At 38.6% G+C, this 22,394-nt stretch overlaps 1 long non-coding RNA gene and 3 other non-coding genes across 4 annotated transcripts; all 4 read right to left on the bottom strand.

Moving 5' to 3' along the window:
- Window positions 1-16,416: 16,416 nt before the first annotated feature.
- On the bottom strand, window positions 16,417-16,489 carry TRNAV-AAC (transfer RNA valine (anticodon AAC)). The gene has a single exon. It is a non-coding gene; the product is annotated as a tRNA-Val (tRNA).
- A 199-nt stretch (window positions 16,490-16,688) lies between these two features.
- Window positions 16,689-16,761, bottom strand: TRNAV-AAC (transfer RNA valine (anticodon AAC)). The gene has a single exon. It is a non-coding gene; the product is annotated as a tRNA-Val (tRNA).
- Window positions 16,762-17,098: 337 nt separating this feature from the next.
- TRNAV-UAC (transfer RNA valine (anticodon UAC)) lies at window positions 17,099-17,170 on the bottom strand. Its single transcript has one exon. It is a non-coding gene; the product is annotated as a tRNA-Val (tRNA).
- A 3,645-nt stretch (window positions 17,171-20,815) lies between these two features.
- Window positions 20,816-21,406, bottom strand: LOC149613975 (uncharacterized). Its single transcript, XR_016376227.1, has 2 exons — window positions 21,344-21,406; window positions 20,816-21,265 (listed from the first exon to the last, which is right to left on the bottom strand). It is a non-coding gene; the product is annotated as an uncharacterized LOC149613975 (long non-coding RNA).
- Window positions 21,407-22,394: the final 988 nt, after the last annotated feature.

Below are 22,394 nucleotides of genomic sequence, written 5' to 3'. Positions count from 1 at the left end.
CTAGTAATGGCAGCGTAGAAGAAATTTCTATTGGAATATTATATATAAAAACAAGTTGGGAAAACCAAAATATTACCTCTCCGTGTCGAAAAGATTATATAACCTTAAGTATCCAATGAAAACGTCGACCTTTTTGCCCTCATCCTTTCCCGCGCTTTGCGCTTCCGCATTTCACCTTACTCTCAACATTATCTTCCTCCATTTTACATACAAAAATCAAATACTCACAAAAAAAGCGGCAAAAACCTGCTGGCTCTTTACAACCACTTAATTTGACTTAATATCCAATTTCCAACAACAATAATATACCGGTAGTTTAATTGACAACCTACTAGCATCGAAATTCTCATTAAGAATGGCTCCCGCGGATAAAAAAGGGCAATTTTAAAACTAGGTGGGCGTTATCTCATTAGATTTGAAAAATATCATTTGTCTTTTTACCAATGCCTAGCCGTTTGGATTTTTTTAAAGCAATCTTAGCACCAAAAAATATTTTTTGATACAAAATAAATGTTTTACATTCTAATGGCGTTTTCCTTTGGTCAGATTTTTTACTGCCGGAGGCGCTCGAAAAACCTTTGCGTATTCCAATGGTTTAAGCTCAGTAGTGATGAGACGCGGTGCATGCTCCATTGGTAAAATTAGCCTTGAACTCCCAGCGCCATGCCAGCACTACTGACTTGCCAACACGGCAATAATAATTCGAAACATGGCGCTTAAAAAGTCCATTGGAATACAATTTCATGGGCTATCGTTTCATAATTATCGTCTGCTCGAACGTCGGCATGCTAAGTAGTGATGTAATCAACGCGGAGCGATCATGAAATTATCAGGCATATTCATGTCCCTAGAAAAAATGTAGATGGCGTTGGTAAAGCCTAGGCCCAGTTGGATATCCCAAAGGTCGAAAAGCAAAGTGGGTGTGGTAAAGTGCATCAAAAATGATTAAAGAACGGCACTGCGCAAGCTCCAAATTGAGTAGAACTGAACTGAACTACTTTTCGGAAGGGAAATTCGGCTTTCACGATTTTGTTCCGGCAATTAGGGCGATGGGAATGTGACATTTTTCCAATGGAATATGCATACTACAACATTTATTGTGTCGTCACGATCACGTGATCGTAACACTAATGGATTTACATGGCAAACTTGCATTTATCGGTTCATGATTCGAATTTTACACCCTACCAATGGAGTACGCAGCGTTTACTAGTATAATACCTAGCTTCTCCTGAGCACAGCGATTTCCTACCTAAGTCAGACGAAAAGAGTGTTCCATTGGACAATGAAAAAATATGTCACTTTCATGGGAATGTTCCATTGACATTTGCGATTGTCAATAATTTGTTTAATCCGGTAGCAGCATAGCGTCAAATTCGGATTTTTTGCCGCCTGAGGCAGCAACGGAAAACTGGCCCAAAGGAAAACGCCATTATTAAGAATAAAACGAGAGGATAAAAAAGCTCTGTCCTCTCGTAATTATTTAAGCTTTTATCATGATTACTCTATACAACAGTAACAAGGAGTATAAACCCATTAGTGGAAGCAGTATTTTTTTCCGAAACAATCTCGCTTATGTTTATCCTCTCTAGACTTCGCTAAAACGTATTACTCCTACGTAAAATATTAATAGACAGGCAAGGATTCATAGCATTAAAGAAGGAGCGCAATATTATCCATATTTTCATTTCATATACAGAGAAAAGAAATTATTATGTTTCTGAGAGGAGCTTCCCATTTTTGTTGTTGTTTTGAAAAATATATCGCAATGCACGGGCCTTGATAGATATAGGAGGCAATGAATGAATTATATCACATGCACGGGCCTTGGTAGATATAGGAGGCAATGATAATCTCTCTCTTTGCACGAGAGGTTTATCTTTAATATTTAAATAAATATAACTATTTTTAATTATTTTAATCTTCAATAATTAACATTAATAATAGTTAAATCGTTTAACATAAAGTTATACCTATTATCATCTCAAACTTTGCTAATATTGACGTTTAAAATGAAAGGTACCCCTCTTGCCCGCTTTCTTCAAATTTTGGGGTATATATGCGATCCGTTTCCATTATAATAGTAAGGAAAAAAGCGCAATTGCGAAAACCTTTGGTGGCGATCCCACCTTAGGGAGGCTAGATGTTTCTCGTAACCCTAGCTGATCGCCGCGTATATCCTAAAACCGAACGATGATAATGGAGTAGAAGCCAATGATACAGATTGGTGTCTATGTGGAATAGACGGAAGACCAGCGGATGGTGGTGTTAGAAGCCAGTGTAAGTGCAGACTGGTGTCAATGTGGGATTGACAAAGAACAGAAGATGGTGGCGATTAGAAGCCAGTATGTACAGACTGGTGTCCAAGTGGATTGGACGAAGACCAGAAGATGGTGGTGTGAGAACTCAAGTAGAGGAGCCGTTTCCGCGACTGTGAGAGCAGTTCGGAAATGGCGAACACGTTTGCTCCGATACGCAAACTGCGAACGCGGTCACGTGGGTGTAACAACGGACAGACAGACACACACACACACAGACAGACTGACACGGCCGTTACAGAACCTCTCCTGGACTACGTCACACGGAGAGGTAAAAATATAGCATTGTAACAGGGGTCTGTTCAGGTCGTCAAAAACCTTGTAGCAGAGGTTTTTTATCATTGAAAGGGGCGTGTGTAGCTGCACCATGCAAGGCTAAGATATATTGTGCGCAATTCACTGGTTAGGCTTTGGAGAGCCTATTTGTCTTTATGAAAAAGAGATTCCAATTCACAGAAATTGAAGACATAAGTGTTCTGATATACCATTCCAGTTCACGGGTAGAATGTATCATGCCACCAAGTAATAAGCTGAGAAAAACGAGCGTAACAAAGATGCTGTAGGTTGAAGAAGCCTAAAACAATACATTTTCTGTTGTAATTCCCAGGTTTCATCTTGGCATTTGTAATTGGTGTTAGTCCTGGATGGGTAATAATTGTTGGTATCGAGTACCTCGATCGAATATCAATACAAGTACGTGTACCAATAATAAGTGATACATATCGTGAAGATTACCAATTACATGAATTGACATTCGACATAAAAATGCTCGAACGAAAGGACACCATTAAGACTTCACCCTGTTCCGATAGTGTCGCACACTGTATGGTATAACCTTGAATGAAACGTATCTCATTGATTGTGTTCAACTTATTTTGGATTTTCAACTGAAGATTTAAGTCGAAACAGAAAGTTTCTTGTAATATGTCGGTTTCAATCAGTTTTATTCATACCTTCTACCAAAAATTTAATTTAAAATTATAATTATATTTAATTGATACAGAACGATATTTCAGAACATATAGCTTTATTTTGACCAGTTTCATGAAGAAACGTTGTCGCTACTCTCATGACAAGAGAGCAAATTTTTGCCGTTATCATATAATTGCTTATAAAATTTTTCATCCAAATGTACCTTCAAACATTGTCTCTTATCTTTTACACAAGCAGGCTGATGTTACTTCATTTGAGGTGACATTAAGTAGCAGCAAATCCTTTATATAGATAGTTTACACACATGGAGCATTAATGAAACTTACACCAGAAGGCCGGGCTGCATGGAGGACAAAAAGAGACGGGTTTCTGTCCTCCTGGTGAAAATGGTATGATTCCTCCATATGTGCAAATCCTGTATATTAAGATCAAAATTTTGTGTAGCCCTAAACATTTATTAAATTTTTGTAATATTTTCGAAATAAAGTGGTAAATACATGGTATTTGATGTTAATTATAACAATTTCAAGTTTGTATTATAGATTGAACCGTGGGAGTCATCAATATTGACTGTAGTAGCCCATTCGTGCGACACTGTCAATTAAACCACTGTTTTACCCCAAATCTTTAGTACAACAAAAACTCATTCACATTTATATTGTTAGACACTTCAGTAACCAAATTTACCAGTTGAACGTACTGCAACATTTACCTTTAAACCCATCTATCATAATTACTTTCTTTGATTATATCACACGTACAGTCAATGGTACCCTATAGGGCTGTGACACTTTGAAAGTTTATACTGAATGACGTTTTTGTCTCATTACCCTTGAGTGAACCCACTTCAGCATATCAGTAGGATGTTATATATACTATAATTAATATTCTATATTGCATTAATTACACAGGGTGATTCTAAAATGGTGGTATAACCGAACTACTGCGGGTTCTATGAGCGATTTTAAGTCGAAAATTTTCTATGGCATTTTGTCATCCAGGCCACCGTTTAAAAGTTATGATAAGAATCATTTACGGATGACCCCTTAAAATTAACTAAATTAATCAAAAGCCCAGCGGGATTGAATACATTTTTTAAGGGGACTCACGTGTTTAGTAATCGCGCGCGCGCGATTTACTCCCCGTGAACTTCATAAAGAAGTCCACCAATGTAAGCTAGAAAATGGGTTCAAATGGGAAGATTCATGCCGAATTGAGAAAAACCTAACCCAATGGGGAATTGCATTGAAAATTTAATTAAAAAGGACCAAATGGGAAGATTCTTGCCGGATTGAGAAAAACCTAACAAACAATCAACAAAGGTTTAATGTTTTATTTCCACTCTCTTCTGAGAATCGCAAAAAGAAGTGAAGCTTTTCAAGCAAAATACACGTATTTTTTTGTTTAAAGCGGATCAAAACTTAATTTTAACAATTTGATCGTCAATGGAGTAAGAAATTACGGAACACATGGGCAATGTAACGTAAAAATTGTAAAGTCAGAAGCCAAATTAAGAAATCAACTAAATGTCAGTTTTTGGCGGTGTAGCGTGTTTTGCCTCATGGAATGAGAGTCTGACTAGATGTTCTCACATTCGATTCTCAAAACTTGAGGAATCGCTGGCTTTTGTTTACTTTCGTGGCCGGATTGCAAGTAACTGTAAAGTCAGTTGGAATTTGGAACGAATGAGAGTCTGACTAGATGTTCTCACATTCGATTCTCAAAACTTGATGAATCGCTGGCTTTTGTTTGCTTTCGTGGCCGGATTGCAACTAACTGTAAAGTCAGTTGGAATTTGGAAGGAATGAGAGTCTGACTAGATGTTCTCACATTCGATTCTCAAAACTTGATGAATCGCTGGCTTTTGTTTGCTTTCGTGGCCGGATTGCAACTAACTGTAAAGTCAGTTGGAATTTGGAAGGAATGAGAGTCTGACTAGATGTTCTCACATTCGATTCTCAAAACCTGATGAATCGCTGGCTTTTGTTTGCTTTCGTGGCCGGGTTGCAACTAACTGTAAAGCCAGTTGGAATTTGGAAGGGTGTTAAAGCTGCTTTTATTTTTATTGTGTTTTTGAGCTAAGGCTTGGTTTTCTTGAAATTTCAAACTGATATTCGCCGTCGCGCGCCAACATTTAAACATTTTGTAATGGCACGTGCAGCCTTTTACTGTGCTAAAGTCTCGTGACTACTATCTTCCCAACAATTCTTAAGCCTATTTCAAATTAGATTTTAAACAGCGCAGACAGTGAACGAAACCAGCCCGCTTTTTTAAAAACCAAGTTTTAGAAAACCGCTTTTTGATGGCAGTTTATACAACCGGTGAATACACCGATATGATACTAGCTTTAGGCTATTGTGAAGGACACTACGAAGCCGCATCGCGTCGTTACGCAGAATTGTTTCCAAATAGGCGTCACCCAGATTCTCGCGTAATATCAAGAACACAGGAAAGATTGCGGGCAACTGGAAGCGTTTTGATTCAAAGGGTGGATCGTGGACGTCCAGCATTAAGAGCAGTGGCAGTCGAGGAAAATGTTTTGGATATGGTGTCTAACGACCCCACTCTCAGCACTAGACGTGTTAGCAGAATGCTCAACATTCCCCAGCCGATCGTTTGGCGAACCATCCACCATGATGATCAACACCCATACCATTACCAAAGAGTGCAGCAATTGCGACCCCTCGATTTTCCAAGGCGCCAATTGTTCTACCAATGGCTCTTGGAACAACACGATGCGGACGACCATTTCCGTGGCCGTATTCTCTGGTCGGATGAGGCACAGTTCAAGAGGAAGGGCATTCTAAACTTACACAACTTGCACTATTGGGCTCACGAAAATCCGCATCTCATTCGCAACGCAAGTTTTCAAGAAGAATGGCGTATAAACATTTGGGCCGGAATACTAGGCGACACCGTGATTGGTCCATTTATCCTTCCGTTTCATCTTAACGCGGAACGTTATTTGGAGTTCTTGCAAACTGATGTTCAAGATGTGTTGGACGAACTACCATTGGCTGATCGTGCGCAACTCTGGTTTCAGCACGATGGGGCACCGCCGCACTTTGGCCGTCAAGTGCGGGCATATCTAGACGAGACGTTTGGCCCAAGATGGATTGGTCGAGCGGGACCCACGCCTTGGCCTGCCAGATCGCCAGACCTTACACCACTCGACTACTTCCTTTGGGTCCGCGTGAAGGATTTAGTTTACGCAACGGAAGTCCCTGACGAAGAAACCCTTCGCACGAGGATCTTTGGTGCGTTTGACATCATCAGGCAAAGTGGCGAGACAAGGAGGGCATGCTTTTCCATAGTCCGCCGATCACGGCTATGCGTAGACCATGAAGGGGGACATTTCCAGCAATTCCTATAAGAATCCGCGAGAGGTATGCTCGACCACTTCGCCCTCGCCTGGGAAATGCTTTGGTTCATTCCTAGCTTCCTGCATTACTTCTGATTGCCGCGGTTACATTACTGGAGACTGAGTTTTGAGAATCGAATGTGAGAACATCTAGTCAGACTCTCATTCTTTCCAAATTCCAACTGACTTTACAGTTAGTTGCAATCCGGCCACGAAAGCAAACAAAAGCCAGCGATTCATCAAGTTTTGAGAATTGAATGTGAGAACATCTAGTCAGACTCTCATTCCTTCCAAATTCCAACTGACTTTACAGTTAGTTGCAATCCGGCCACAAAAGCAAACAAAAGCCAGCGATTCCTCAAGTTTTGAGAATCGAATGTGAGAACATCTAGTCAGACTCTCATTCCATGAGGCAAAACACGCTACACCGCCAAAAACTGACATTTAGTTGATTTCTTAATTTGGCTTCTGACTTTACAATTTTTACGTTACATTGCCCATGTGTTCCGTAACTTCTTACTCCATTGGCGATCAAATTGTTAAAATTAAGTTTTGATCCGCTTTAAACAAAAATACGTGTATTTTGCTTGAAAAGCTTCACTTCTTTTTGCGATTCTCAGAAGAGAGTGGAAATAAAACATTAAACCTTTGTTGATTGTTTGTTAGGTTTTTCTCAATCCGGCAAGAATCTTCCCATTTGGTCCTTTTTAATTAAATTTTCAATGCAATTCCCCATTGGGTTAGGTTTTTCTCAATTCGGCATGAATCTTCCCATTTGAACCCATTTTCTAGCTTACATTGGTGGAGGACTTCTTTATGAAGTTCACGGGGAAGTAAATCGCGCGCGCGCGATTACTAAACACGTGAGTCCCCTTAAAAAATGTATTCAATCCCGCTGGGCTTTTGATTAATTTAATTAATTTTAAGGGGTCATCCGTAAATGATTCTTATCATAACTTTTAAACGGTGGCCTGGATGACAAAATGCCATAGAACATTTTCGACTTAAAATCGCTCATAGAACCCGCAGTAGTTCGGTTATACCACCATTTTAGAATCACCCTGTATAATTATTATGAGAATTGAATGGCTTTAATAATGGTCAGGTGGCTCATTCGATGCTCATGTTATTTACTAATGACGCAGAACGATAAATGTAGTCACATTAATGATTAAACTTACATAACACCTAAGCCTTGGTTGAAATAATTTTCGATCACGAGCTGAAACGTCTTACACTATAAATGAACGTTTACTTTTATTCAACTATATTGTCACCGATAATTTGCAATTGATAAAATAAAAGCATACCCGTCCAATGCGACGATTTAAGTAAATCGCTCTTCTTCAAATAGGCATCCGTATTTAGCAAAATTTTAACCGTATCGGTGTACCCAAGTCGCCTCTAACAATGATGAAGTGTAGTCTGCTATGTTCAGCATCAGAAACTGAAGCAAAAGCACCGGTGAGTTAACCGGTTGATGACGCTGAACGATTTACCCATCGAAAAACCGTATTTCAAATTTGGTGGACATCCGCAATTCAATTTCGTCTTGAAAGTCGAAACCTAAGCCGCCAATATGAAGCCAGAATCCAGTTCCTTTACGGACCAATGAGCGACGAGAATCCAAGTGGGCGCGGAAGGCTAAGCCTGCAGAATACGGCGGCAGTAGCTTTCGAGCTCGTGGCTCTTTTTCAACTTACGCGATACGTTTAACATAAGTTTATAAGATATGTTCCATAAGTGTGTCACTCGTTAATGAGAGCTTGTCATGAAGTGACGTAGGTGAAACGTCATAGATTCTTGTAAAGCGACGCGTAGTGAGGCCTTGTCAAAGGCTTAGTACAGACTAAAGACGAGGATGGACTGCAAAACCGAGTGTAGTCAATTCTAACGTCGTTCTTAAACTAGCTCTCATTAAGCCTCTAACATTACGAAGCATGGGTAGTGACATACTTATAGAACATATCTTATAAACATATGGTTTAAGTATATTTCAAACTTCGACATGATTCACCCCTAGTGGTGTTTTCTACGCTGATGTAATACATTTTTTAATTACACAATCACCCCATTTTTATCGTAAATTTGACCTTCCTCAAGTTTTAATTGAGTTCACCGGTTTTTTTTATACACCATATACCCACATAAGTTTATTATAAGATTTGTTCATAAGTATGACACTTCCTATATTCGTAATGATAGAGACTAAAAGCTCGAGCTTGTTCGAGAACCACAAGCGAGAATTGACTACACTCAGTTAGTTTTGCAATCCATCTTTCTATTTAGTCCATACTAAGCCTTCGTCAGTGCCACTCCAGTCGTCGCTTTACGAGAATCTATGAAGTTTCAACTTTCAAGCTTTTTATTAACCAGTGACAAACTTATGGCCAACATATCTTATGAACTTATGATACCCATTACAAACGCAAGTTGGCGAAATTTAGCAGGGAAGGGGGGAAAAGCGTAGTTTATTTATTTTGATAAAAACTTAAAAAAAACCAAAAAAATTAATCTCGACATTTTTGAAAAAGCAGTTGGCAACATTGCTTTCTCTATCGAGTAATTGAAATTGAAAATTACAAATTGCCATTCTTCATTTACAAGTCGAATTAACGAAGTTTAAGCAAAATTCTATTTACTATACACCGTCGACAGTGAATGCACGTTAGATCTGGTAGTAAATTTGAATTTAATTCTGGATTTTTGAAAAGTTTATGGGGAAACCATAAGAGGACCTTAGTACCTTTACGTCAAGCAGCTATTATTCGACGCCATAAATACACAGTAAATATTATAGTTTGATCAAGAAGTGATATCTAGTTTATAGGGAGAAGTTATTAATTCGCGCCACATTTCCAGCTCTTTATCTCCAGTCCAAACGTATAGTAGGTCCGGAGTTAATCCCCGCCGCCTCTAAATTACAACCAGCATCTCATTGTTTCTTGAAAACTCACGTCAGCGCGACGCGAGTGACGAAAATTACAGTCATATTTTCCGACTGAGGAGAGGCGAAATAGCCCGGTGGCCTCCTTTTACGCCCCCCTTGAAAGGGGTACTGCAGGGACTATGGCGCGCGAATACTGAGACATCTTATACCTTCTCCCTAATAAACTGGATGTCACTTCTTGATTTGATTATAATGCAAAAAGGGTCTCTCATTTAATCAAATCTAAGACCATTAAACGCCGTGTTCAATAGTCTTTCCACACCTATTGTTGGAAGAAACCGTAAAGGTAGACTAAGCCTCGTTGGAAGACAATCCGTAATGGAGAGCCCGAACGGAAACTCGATGTTAAACGTTTCACTGGAAGAAAATGATGATGAGAGAGAAAGGATTATGCGAAGGCAGTCAAAGCTCCTAGACAATCAGGAAAAAAACCTTAATAGCCCATCTTTTTCTTCAGGAAGGTAAGTGCGGCAATTTTTGAATGTTGTATGTTAAATTGGTAAAAAACTTGTTTTTATTATAGGCCTTTTATAACGGCCTTATCAGGTTTTTCTAACAAGGGGTTATCTGAGCATTACGCAGAATGTGTCAGACTCTCAGCAGAGAATGTAAGTTAAAATATAAATTAAAGCAATTACAAAACAAATAAGATACCTTAAATATTTTCAAAAGTAAGGCTGTAAAATTTTCAATTTATTTAATTTAAATAAGCAACTTTAATTTTAGATTGATAAACCAATCATTGCTTATGCGAAAACATGGACAAAAATTGACGCTAAGAAGATAAAAAGAGTCATGTGGACCGTGCTCTCCAAATCTGTACTTATATTAGTAATTTCAGAAGTAAGATGAGACTAGAAGTACTGAGCTAACCAAATTCATCACTTGGCGAAAGTGAATATTCTTGATAACACACCAACGGTTGGCCCTTTGGTAGCTGGTTCTGAATTTTCCCTCCAAAAAGTGAGACGCTCGTGGCGATAGACGGCCGAACTAGATTCAAGCACCCGCGTCCGTGTTCCGTGGCTTTAGGTTGAGGGGAAGGGGTAAGAATTTTTTTGGAACTCGACCAATTTTTTTCTCTCTAGTGTAGGCGCGATGGAAGCGGTATAAAATCTTCAAATTTGTTCACTAGTGCCAGGATCTACTACCAATGCTAGAGCACTTTACTTCTTGACTCATCTTTCTTCTGGTAATTTTCAATTAAATTGCAAGGTTAATGATAAAATTGATTTGGTTAGGAAGAAAATGCGGAAGTAATGACAGAACCAATGATGTTTACGCATTTATACAAGGAAATTCCAAAGCATGTGCCTACAGCTTTCGTTACATTCTTGCATTTGTGTAACGAAAAAGTGAGTATTTATGTTTAGTTTAAGACGAAGTAAACGTACATATGGGGAGATTTGGTTAAAAAAATAAGACTTGGGCATATGATAAACTTTTAGAATCTGCAATTGACTGGGTAAGAAGATATAAGAGACTTTAAAATTGAACAGGGATAAACAATAACCAGAATTACCGACTTATAAAAACTTTTTTCGGGATGTGTATCATATTCTAGTTTTTCAAAGATATGAAAAAAAATAGTACAATTCTATATATATTTGTTTAACATGTTTTATCATTCTTTATGTTTCATTTAATAATTCTTATAAGTTTACCGAAACAATTATTTTAATTAAAAAAATTGTACAATTCTATATATATTTGTTTAACATGTTTTATCATTCTTTATGTTTCATTTAATAATTCTTATAATTTTACCGAAACAATTATTTTAATTTAAAAAAAAAATTGTACAATTCTACATATATTTGTTTAACATGTTTTATCATTCTTTATGTTTCATTTAATAATTCTTATAAATTTACCGAAACAATTATTTTAATTTAAAAATAACTAAAAAATAATAAAATTAACCAGATTCAAATTTTAAGATGACGTTAATTATTTCGCCAAAAAGGTGTCATGAATTAAATCTATTTGAATTTCAAATTAAAATTCAGTAATAATTAGTTTAAAAGTGACTTTCGATTGATTGGTGGGTCTGCCAAATTAATTGATTGGCTTTTGGGTAGTATGAAGCATCGTCTGCTTGATAGTCTGAAACTTGTGATAACGGTAAATTGACAAGTAATATTGAGATTTGTTATTGTTTAGCGCTGAAATAATTAACTAGAATTCAAATTAGGTTCAGATTTTATGGATAATTTGAAATAAGGACCTCCCACCATTAGTGTAATGCCCTAACTTCTTGTTATCAAAATTCCCGTGGCACGCTCCATGCCGAATTAAATTTAGAGCGAGATTTGATAAAAGTTGCTCGCGATGTGACAATCGTGGGGCGAGATGTAGAGCGTGCAATGGAAATTTTGTTAGCAGGAAGACGGGGCGTTACGCGATTGGTCGGGGTCCTTATTTAAAATTATCCATAAAATCAGAACCTAATTTGATTTTTAAAATCATTCGGAGATATTTGCTGGACGTTTCACTGGTCTTATAATTATAATTAGTAGAAAAATCGATAAAAAACACTTTAAGTTCCTCTTCACCCTCCCTTTAAAGAATAAAAATTATATTTATATTTTTTAAATAAAAACACGTGTTAAAAATAATTATTTCCAAGGATTGACATAAAAATTACGTCTACATACTAGTGTGAATTAGCGAAGCGTAAATTTGTGATACAAAAAAGTTAACGCGTTACGGTTTATAACCTAAGCAACTGTATTAAGAAAGAATACAGTTTTTAATAACGTTAATGCAATGAATTTATTCATTTCTTTCCTGAATAAATCAATTCAAACAATTTGCAATAAATTGCGTCACATTCTTAGGGAGAGGGAGGAATTTTTACATTCGTGGCGGTCCGTGACAGGGAGGGGTCAATCAATACTCTCGTCAATCCATACTCGCGATATATCGAATAACACGGCGAACATTGTGGTGGAAAAATTGGAATGTACTTGGAAATTAGCCACATTACGGTAAATTAGCAGTTAAATTGATTTGTAATTTAGAGTGAAGATAATTAAGAATGTTCTTGGTCCTACACCAAAATCAACGAAGCGATTACTGGACAGTTTGAAGGGCTACTCACTTGCGGATGGCGGATGAATCCTTTTAGTATTGTTACAGCGTGTACTCTCAGCTACTCTGATTACGCCTAGTGATACTCCCCTCACAGAGGGCGGTCTGTCGGCACACTAAAAGCAAAAATTATTATTAGTGATTATTAAAATGGCTTAAAGAATAAATATTACATACATTTTTTAATAAAAAAAAACGTGTTAAAGATTATTATTTCAAAGGATTGACATTAAAAATGAGTCTACATACAAGTGTGAATTAGCAAAGATTAAATATGTAATACAAAAAAATAATGGCCAACGGTTTATACCCTAAGCAACAGAATTAAGAAAGAATAACTGACATATTTTTTAATAACGTTAATGCAATGAATTTATTCATTTCTTTCGTGAATAAATCAACTATAGGCATTTAGGCCTATAGTACGTCACATTTTTGAGGGGGGAGGGATTTCTACGGTCGGTGACAGTGGAAAGGAAGGGGTACTTTCATGCGTGACGTCAAATTTAACTTTATATCGTAAAATCTCTTAAACATGCTATAAGGAAAAGGTGCGATAATAAATATTATTAAATTGCAGATACTTGTTTTATTACAATTTAAATAAAATTAGAGTTCTAGAAAATTTAATAGTCATTTAAATTTTTATTTTTCGCCGTCTTCGACACTCGGAGAATTTTGAAAGCTTACATAAAAACATTCAAAGCGAGATCTCTTCAGTCCTGCCTGCTACTCCTGGTGTTTACATTCTCTTTGCTCTACCTCTAACACTCGTTATGACGATACCCTAAGGCTATACGTTATCTCCTCTAAGTTTAAAGTAATATTTGTTCATGCACAGAAAATCTCCAATTTGAAATTAATATTACGACTAATGGTAGCCGGTCGTTGTAAAGGGCACACGCTCAATAATTTGCGCGAAAAACGTGGGGCCCGTTATTTAAGTTACAAAATATAAATAAAACGTTATCCATACTAACATTTGTATCAAGAAATTATGGGGTCTATTAGGTGGAACCGCTTTATTGTTCAGGCTGTATATATAGACCAATTCGAATATTACATTCAGAGAAACAAACTTCCAGGGGCAAGCCGCCATTCTGAATAATTTCTCTCCTGCCACGAAACACCACTAGAGGGCAGCCCAAGCTCACTGCGTGTTAAAGGCTAGCAAACCCGCTCATGCCTCTAGCGATGTCTCGTGGCGTGAGGGAAATTATTCAGAATGGCGGCTTGCCCCTGGAAGTTTTTTTCTCTGCATGTAATATTCGAATTTTTTTTACTTTTAAAACACCGACGTATAGCGGGTAAATACCCCTGCAAGTTGGCTCTAGCAGTTTTTTAACAATATCAAACTTTTCGCTACATCACCCATTATATCATTCATTATGTCGGATATAACAACCCGTTGGAAGTCTCAATTGAACAGCAAGCTAAATACTTCGGCTACGAATAAATCAGAGGGTCCTAAGACACCGCAAATACCTCTAAACAGTCCAAATCATCGTCTGCTGGCAACTCTTCTCCTCTGACACAACCGAAGTTGGCTACAAGTCGTGATAATGATTCCTTATTGCAATCTTTGAGTACGATGATGAAAATGGAACTGGGGTCAGTGGTTGAAGCTAAACTGGCTACCTTTCGCGAGGAAATAAGTACGGACATCTCCGCCAAGTTTACGAGTCTTCAAACAATGCTGATGGCGCACTGTGACCAGCTGGTCACTGATAAGATTCAGCAGGAAATGACCGGGATTCAAACTACGTTTGACCACATAGCGGAGGAGTTCAATGCTACAAATTTGGAAATAAAGAAACTACGAGAGGAACTAGCAAAACCTAGAGACGAGGTTACAAAATTGAAGGAAGATCTAGCAAGTCCCTTAGCAGAGTTACAGAAATTTCGTGAGGAACTAATGGATACGCCTAGTGCTGGTTGCACTCATAACACTGTTAAGAAAGTACTTATGGAGGTACGCGAGAAAACTGACAGAGCGACGAACATCATACTCTTTGGAATGCCATCGAATGACATTGAGAACTCTGAGAGAATGAGTACATGGTTGACTGAAACCCTAGGGCTCGAGGCGACCCCAATTAAGGTACAGACTGTGAACGCTTCCGGGCTAAAGGTAACCCTCCCCGGCCTATCAAAGTCGTCCTGGAAAACAGAGAGATGAGACAGTTGGTACTCAGCAGGTCGAAACTTTTGAAGGACAACATACATACATACATATACATATACATTAAGCCTGATCTCACTAGACGGGAACAGTGGGAGAGAAAACGATTTTTCGATCGACGCAAGAAAGCCCGTGAAGGCGCAGCCTCCGGGGGGCAAGAATGATCATTGGTGCAGCAGCAAAACTAATGGCGGCGAACGGCATGGCGTAAACGTAGAAAGTTAAAACCAAAAGACAAATCATTACAAATTGGACTGTTAAATATACAAGGAGGTAGGAGGCAAGAATTGTGGGCGGAATTGGAAAATCAAATGATCGAAAACTCAATACCTGGTTTTTGCCTCACGGAAACTCATTTGCGGAACCATGAAGTACCAGAAATTTCACCGGGCTTTGGGTGGATTGGGGTCAATCGTTTGGGAGCGGCTAAGAAGGGCGGTGGAGTCGGTTTTCTCTTTTCCGACAAGCTGAAATGCGTCAAGCTTTTGGAATGTGAAGATCATGTATGGATACGCGTGGAAGCCCACAATACCGCTTTTCTTCTCGCTATCGTCTACCTGGCCACGGGACGGGAAATTGAATCTTGGAATAAGAATATCATGACCTGCATTACTAAGGATATTTCCAACATCAACTTATCCTCTACCATTCAGATTCTGATTCTTTGACGCCATATTTACTGGTGCCATCTGACACGATGCTGGCACCAGATTTTTCCAAGAGATCTAGCTTATTATTATGTCCAATCACGATGGTCAAAACATGTATCAACCAGGGCTTGATCCTGGGACCTTCCGCGAGTTAGACGTGACAACCACTACAACATAGATACTTGGTTATTCTCAGTTTTCGAAGAGATCTACCTTATTATTATGTCCAATCACGATGGTAAAAATATGTATCTACCATGGCTCGAACCTGGGACTTTCCGCGTGTTTGGCGTACGTGATAACCACTACACCATAAATACTTGGTTAATCTGAGTTTTCGAAGAGATCTACTTTATTATTATGACTAATCACGATGGTAAAGACATGTATCTACCACGGCTCGAACCTGGGACCTTCCGCGAGTTAGACGTGACAACCACTACAACATAGATACTTGGTTATTCTCAGTTTTCGAAGAGATCTACCTTATTATTATGTCTAATCACGATGGTCAAAACATGTATCTACCAGGGCTCGAACCCCGGACCTTCCGCGTGTTAGCCGGACGTGATAACCACTACACCATAGATACTTGGTTATTCTCAGTTTTCGAAGAGATCTACCTTATTATTATGTCTAATCACGATGATCAAAACATGTATCTACCACGGCTCGAACCTGGGACCTTCCGCTCGTTAGTCGGACGTGATAACCACTACACCATAGATACGTTGTCACACAGATTTTTCCAAGAGATCCAGCTTATTATTATGTCCAATCACGATGGTCAAAACATGTATCTACCAGGGCTCGATCCTGGGACCTTCCGCGAGTTAGAAGTGACAACCACTGCACCATAGATACTTAGTTATTATCAGTTTTCGAAGAGATCTACCTTATTATTATGTCTAATCACGATGATCAAAACATGTATCTACCACGGCTCGAACCTGGGACCTTCCGCTCGTTAGGCGGACGTGATAACCACTACACCATAGATACGTTGACACACAGATTTTTCCAAGAGATCAAGCTTATTATTATGTCCAATCACGATGGTCAAAACATGTATCTACTAGGGCTCGATCCTGGGACCTTCCGCCAGTTAGAAGTGACAACCACTGCACCATAGATACTTGGTTATTATCAGTTTTCGAAGAGATCTACCTTATTATTATGTCAAATCACGATGATCAAAACATGTATCTACCACGGCTCGAACCTGGGACCTTCCGCTCGTTAGGCGGACGTGATAACCACTACACCATAGATACGTTGTCACACAGATTTTTCCAAGAGATCCAGCTTATTATTATGTCCAATCACGATGGGCAAAACATGTATCTGCTAGGGCTCGATCCTGGGACCTTCCGCCAGTTAGAAGTGACAACCACTGCACCATAGATACTTGGTTATTATCAGTTTTCGAAGAGATCTACCTTATTATTATGTCTAATCACGATGGTCAAAACATGTATCTATCATTGCTCGAACCTGAGACATTCCGCACGTAAAGTGGACGTGATAACTACTACACCATAGATACTTGGTTATTCTGAGCTTTCGGAGAGATCAACCTTATTATTATGTCTAATCACGATGGTAAAAATATGTATCTACCAAGGCTCGAACCTGGGACTTCCGCGTGTAAAGCGGACGTGATAACCACTACACCATAGATACTTGGTTATTCCGAGTTTTCGAAGAGATCAACCTTATTATTATGTCTAATCACGATCTTGAAAAAATGTATCCACCGGGGCTCGAACCTGGGACCTACCGCGCGTTAGGCAGATGTGATAACCACTACACCATATATACGTCGTCACACAGATTTTTCCAAGAGATCTAGCTTATTATTATGTCCAATCACGATGGTCAAAACATATATCTACCAGGGCTAGTTACAACTTCTAAACAACCGCCAAGATAACGAACTGAATAGAATCGAACTAGAATCTAGACTTAATGGCTTTCAATTAAAAAACTAATGATTATAAAAAAACAAGGATAAGACTGTATATAAACGAGATAACATAGTGGTGTGGCGCACTCCTGTAAGTCAAGCTACTGGGCGGCAAAGTTTTAGGGAATACGACACATGTCGGCGATCCTCCCCTATAGATGCCGACTGCCCCGTGTCCGCCGGAGGTGACTTGACCCCAACACCGCTTCCGTCACCTCCCAAGTAAACCTCATTTCCTTCCCTGATTAGTCACATACTGAAACCTGACTAATCGCATCCTTGTCGCGGACCCTTAAGGGACCCAATTTACATTGAAACCTTTTTAAAAAAAAAGATAACATAGTGTAAAAAGTTGAGTTGTGAATACAGTTTTAGCTAGAGTATAATTTTTAATCGAGTATCCATAGTTCGCTTTGTCAATGTTAATTTAAATACGATTCTAATTAATCTTATGTTTAACGCACGGTTAAGAAATTAAACTGTTAGTACATGACCAATAAAAGATTTTAGTAACATATCGTTCGTGAGTCATTTCCTACTGCAACTGTCAAGTCGCAGCATATTGGTGCCGAAACCCGGGAGACAAGGACTGAGGAGATATTTTGCGGCAGTCAGACATCGAGAAAGAGTGCAGTAAACTTGATTCACCAAAGATTTGGAGGCGGCGAAGAAAGCGAGGAAAGTCATTCGCCAGAGAACAACAATCCTAATGAACCAAATTGAGCAATATTTGAGAGAAGAGTATCTTGAGACGAGCGAGCTAGAGGAGCTTTTGGAGCTACTTGAGAGTAAAAACACGAGTCCAAACCAGCTCAATACAGCCATCCAACAGGACATGGAAGAGAACGAGATAGAGGCGGAGGTAGCAGCCTCAGAGGATTTCAAAGAGAAAATAGTAAAGTGGCGAACGAAACTGAGAAGAGCTGTGAAAACAATACCGGACCGAAGACAGGAGGACTTAGTGGCCACCGAGGCTCAGGGACGAGTGGGACATGAGAGAGACTTTGAACGCAAAGCAACAGTCAAGCTACCACGCTTGACCATTCAAAAGTTCGGAGGAGACCCATCAAGTTGGCAAGGCTTCTGGAGTCAATTTGAAGCTTCGATTCATTGTAATTCAGCGTTACAAGCCATTGGAGGATATACGTCGTCCGCCGAAATCTACCAAGCTGCCGTAGATAAACTCATTGATCAGTTCGGAAAGAAGTCTTCCGCCGTTAATACTCACATGGTGAAAGTCCTACATTTGCAACCAGTGAAGAGAGCGACAGATGTTGTAGCCCTGAGACAGCTCTATGACACCTGTGAAATCCAATTAAAAAGTCTGGAGGCCTTGGGCACAAGCATGGAAACTTACGGCTCTTTCTTGTTCCCGATACTCACACAAGTTTTGCCTCAAGAGATCTTGTTGGACTTTAACAAGACCCACCCGGACGAGCTACAGGATGCGGGAAACCTTCTCAGACATTGTAAGCAAGAAGTCGAGAGCCGAGAGAAAACGCTTGCTTTGTGCAGACCAAATCAACGAGCCGATGAAGAACCCCGTGGACAAGAAATTGGACGATGGGGTAATCAGAGAGGAAAGAACAAGCCCAGTCATTTCAAGATGTCGCATTACCCAAAGAGCCGGATTCCTACGGCAGCAGTCCCCAAGACAGCAGTATCCAAACTATGTATATATTGCAACAATTCTGAACATCTAACCGAGCTATGTCGAGCCATTTCCATAGAACAGAAGTCCGAAATCATCAAAGACCAAAACCGATGTTTCGTATGCCTTAATGAAGGACATCGAGCACGTCGTTGTACATCGGGAGTAAAATGTACCCATTGCCAAAGGAGACACCATTCATCAATCTGCCGTCTGAAGTTCGGCGAAGTCATTGATCCATCTAGAGAAGACAACGTAAAACCAAGCGACCAGCAACCTGAGAAGAGAACCATTGCAATGACAACCTTTATTCCACGAGCCCCAGAGACGCCTATCCGACGCAAACTACTTCTCCAAACTATCGTGACATATGCCGAAGGGAAGATATCAGAACCACCGTCAGATGCCTTTTTGAAGGAGCTAGTGAAGGGACATTTGTTCGAGAAGATTTGGTTCGACATTTAAAATTACCAGTCACTAAGTCGGTAGCTTTTAAATTTCCAAAGTTCTGACCTTCCAAACGTCATATATACTCTGTTTACACCGCCTCCGTTTAAATAATTCAATTCATTAATATTGACATAATTCAGGGAAATATGGCAATTTCGTTTTAATCAAGCTTGTAGTTTTTCGAAACTTGAAAACAACCGAAAATTGTCTTTGAACTCGCGTATATTTGAAACAGTTATTTGAGCTGTTTCAAACATCGGCCTCACGTACATGGTTACGTAACTGAAGTATTAAGAGGATGCGTGAGTGTCATCCTTCGCCCATTATCCCCTTCTGGTTCTACTACTCATTTTTAAACCCAAAACAAAGTTGCGAATTTTCTATATAAAAAAATTAGGTTCTTAAGTTTCAAAAGTGCAGCCTTTCACACAGAGTTCGAAAGAAATCGGAAATTGTTTTAACTCTTTGTGTCTTGCCAATTTCAATTAAAAATCTCACAAAATTTTATTAAATTTAATCGTTCAAGTAAATTTGCATGATTTAAATTTGCTATTCTATTCATTTTAGAGGAACACGGCGTCAGAAGGTGGCGATAATGCCACGTCTTTAGATCCTTCGACGAAAAAGTACGTGGCATTAGGAAATTTACCTAACCAAGTATGCAATAAGCGAACCCATCTCCCAACTTGCCTGGAGCTCCCCATATACCAAATATGTGTGTGTGTGGCATTCGCTGGGTTTAATCAAGGATTGATTAATTTTTTAATGGGTAACAGGGTTATTCGGGTGCGCTTCCAAGTCCACGACCCCCTTACCCGTGACGGAGGGGTATGAAAAAAGAGGCGGTTGATATTTTCATTATGGCGTTGTATGTATATCCGGGTGAAATAAACGTCGTCTGCCCCTTCGTCTGCCAAGTTGGAATGAACTCGGATTGTAATTTTTGAGAGAACATTGTTTATAAATGGAAGTTACACAAGACATAGGGCTTGAAACTGAAAAAAAACCATGAAACCAAAATACATTTGAAATACTATTTATTTCTCTTTGATGAGAAGGGAAACATAATTAAGGAAGTCCAATGGAGGTCGAAGGTTGGTTATTCTGCTGTTAGAGTAGTACCTGGTATGAGAAAATCTAACAGGTCTGGCATGAAGCCTTCAAATTATAGAGACAAACTGGCTAGTTATCTGTTCAGTGAAGGAGCTACTAATTTTCAAAAAGACTATGTACTAAGAAAATAAATGAAATCATCTAGTAATTGTTTTAAAATCATAAAATTTATTTTCAAAATTTATTCATCGTCATTTACTTCATTATAGAAAAATGTTTCAACTGGTATCTCAAATCTTTTTGTAGTTTTTTGGGAAGTTTTCTATATTTATGAGCAAGACTTTCAAAGTAAATTTCAGTTTCATCTTTAACTTTTGAAGGTTTTAGTGTATTGAAGTTATTGCTTGCAGTCTGAAGTATATCAACCACTTGTTTATCAATTTCATCATGACGGCGTTTTCTTGAAGGTTTAAATTTACTAACTGGACTTTCCGATGTTAAGCAGTTTTTAGATTCGGTACTACAGCAAAATTCAGAATCGTCCTTGTTTTGCAAGCCTGGTTGGTCTTCCACATCTTCAAATATATTTGCAGCCACTTCAGCGATCTTATAGACTTGGGAATCGTTTTCTTTCTCCGGATATAAATTGTCATAGTTCCTAAAATATTCAAAAACTTTATAAATAAAAAATTCAAATATATTACTTTCCTAAACTTGTTAAAGCACTGTTTCTTACGGTATTTCTTGCGTTCTAAGAAGTAGTTCAGTTGCTTCATCTACATTAACTTGATAATCGTTCTTTGGCTCTTCTTTATTAGCATTAAAAATGTTGCTTAAGGTCCTGCAAAGTAAACGTGGTGAAAATAAAAGAATATGTATGACAAAAAATTTTATAAACCACCCAATAACACACTTACAATCTCTTTTTCACCGTTGAAGCTAAAAAGTTATCCAATATTTTAAATAATGACTATAGGGGATAATTTAGGTCATCTAGGCCAGCACCGCTCTTTTTCTTATTCTCATACTGCCTTTTTTCTTTTAAATACCTATCCCTAATATTTTTCCACTTTTTCATACCTTCTTCACCTTCATAAATATTGTTCGTATTATTAATACAAAATTTAAACTGCCTTTTAAAGCAAAAACTAGTAATTAAATTATCTGTGGAGACCAAGGCTTACCTTTCATGTTGAAAATCGCTCCGATGGCAACCCACCGATTTTCTTTCACTTTATTGTCCTTATAAAAACGATCCGTTTTGTCGTATAAATACCGATGAAGCCGAACTTCTTCTACAAAGTTTTCTGAACTATACATTTTAAGAAATTAAAGTCTAAACTCGAAAGATCTTAACTTTTAATTTTCAAAGTAGCAATGGCGTCCAAATGAACATCTCGCGAGCTGACCCAAATTACGCCAATGACGTCACATATTCGTCGCTTCCCTATTGGCCACCGCTTTCTTTCCGAAAAAATTTGCGGAAAAATAGAAAACCAATTCCGTGCTTGCCGCCTAAAAAACGCGAAATTTTGCGGCAAGTTACCTTTTAAAAAACGGCACGGAACGCGGTTTTTCCTGCGTTTTGGGCCAGTGAAAACCAGGCTTTACGCTTCTCTTCAGTGTCCAAAAGTGGAAGTGAGGAGTATTTAGGACGAGGTTTTGATACCATTGATGCAGATGATTCATTTGAATAATTTGGCTTGTGTTTCGCGAATTTTAAATTTGAAAACATTTTAGTTTGAAGATGGGCATTTCTGCTTTTTAATCCCCATTTCTTCGCTACC

Source organism: Phalangium opilio, unplaced genomic scaffold (genome assembly GCF_054372755.1).
Source record: "Phalangium opilio isolate 3A_F unplaced genomic scaffold, DU_Popi_V2 ptg000230l_1, whole genome shotgun sequence".
Taxonomy (NCBI): domain Eukaryota; kingdom Metazoa; phylum Arthropoda; class Arachnida; order Opiliones; family Phalangiidae; genus Phalangium; species Phalangium opilio.
The sequence above is the reverse complement of the archived record's forward strand: the minus strand, read 5'-3'. Positions and strand labels throughout refer to the sequence as shown.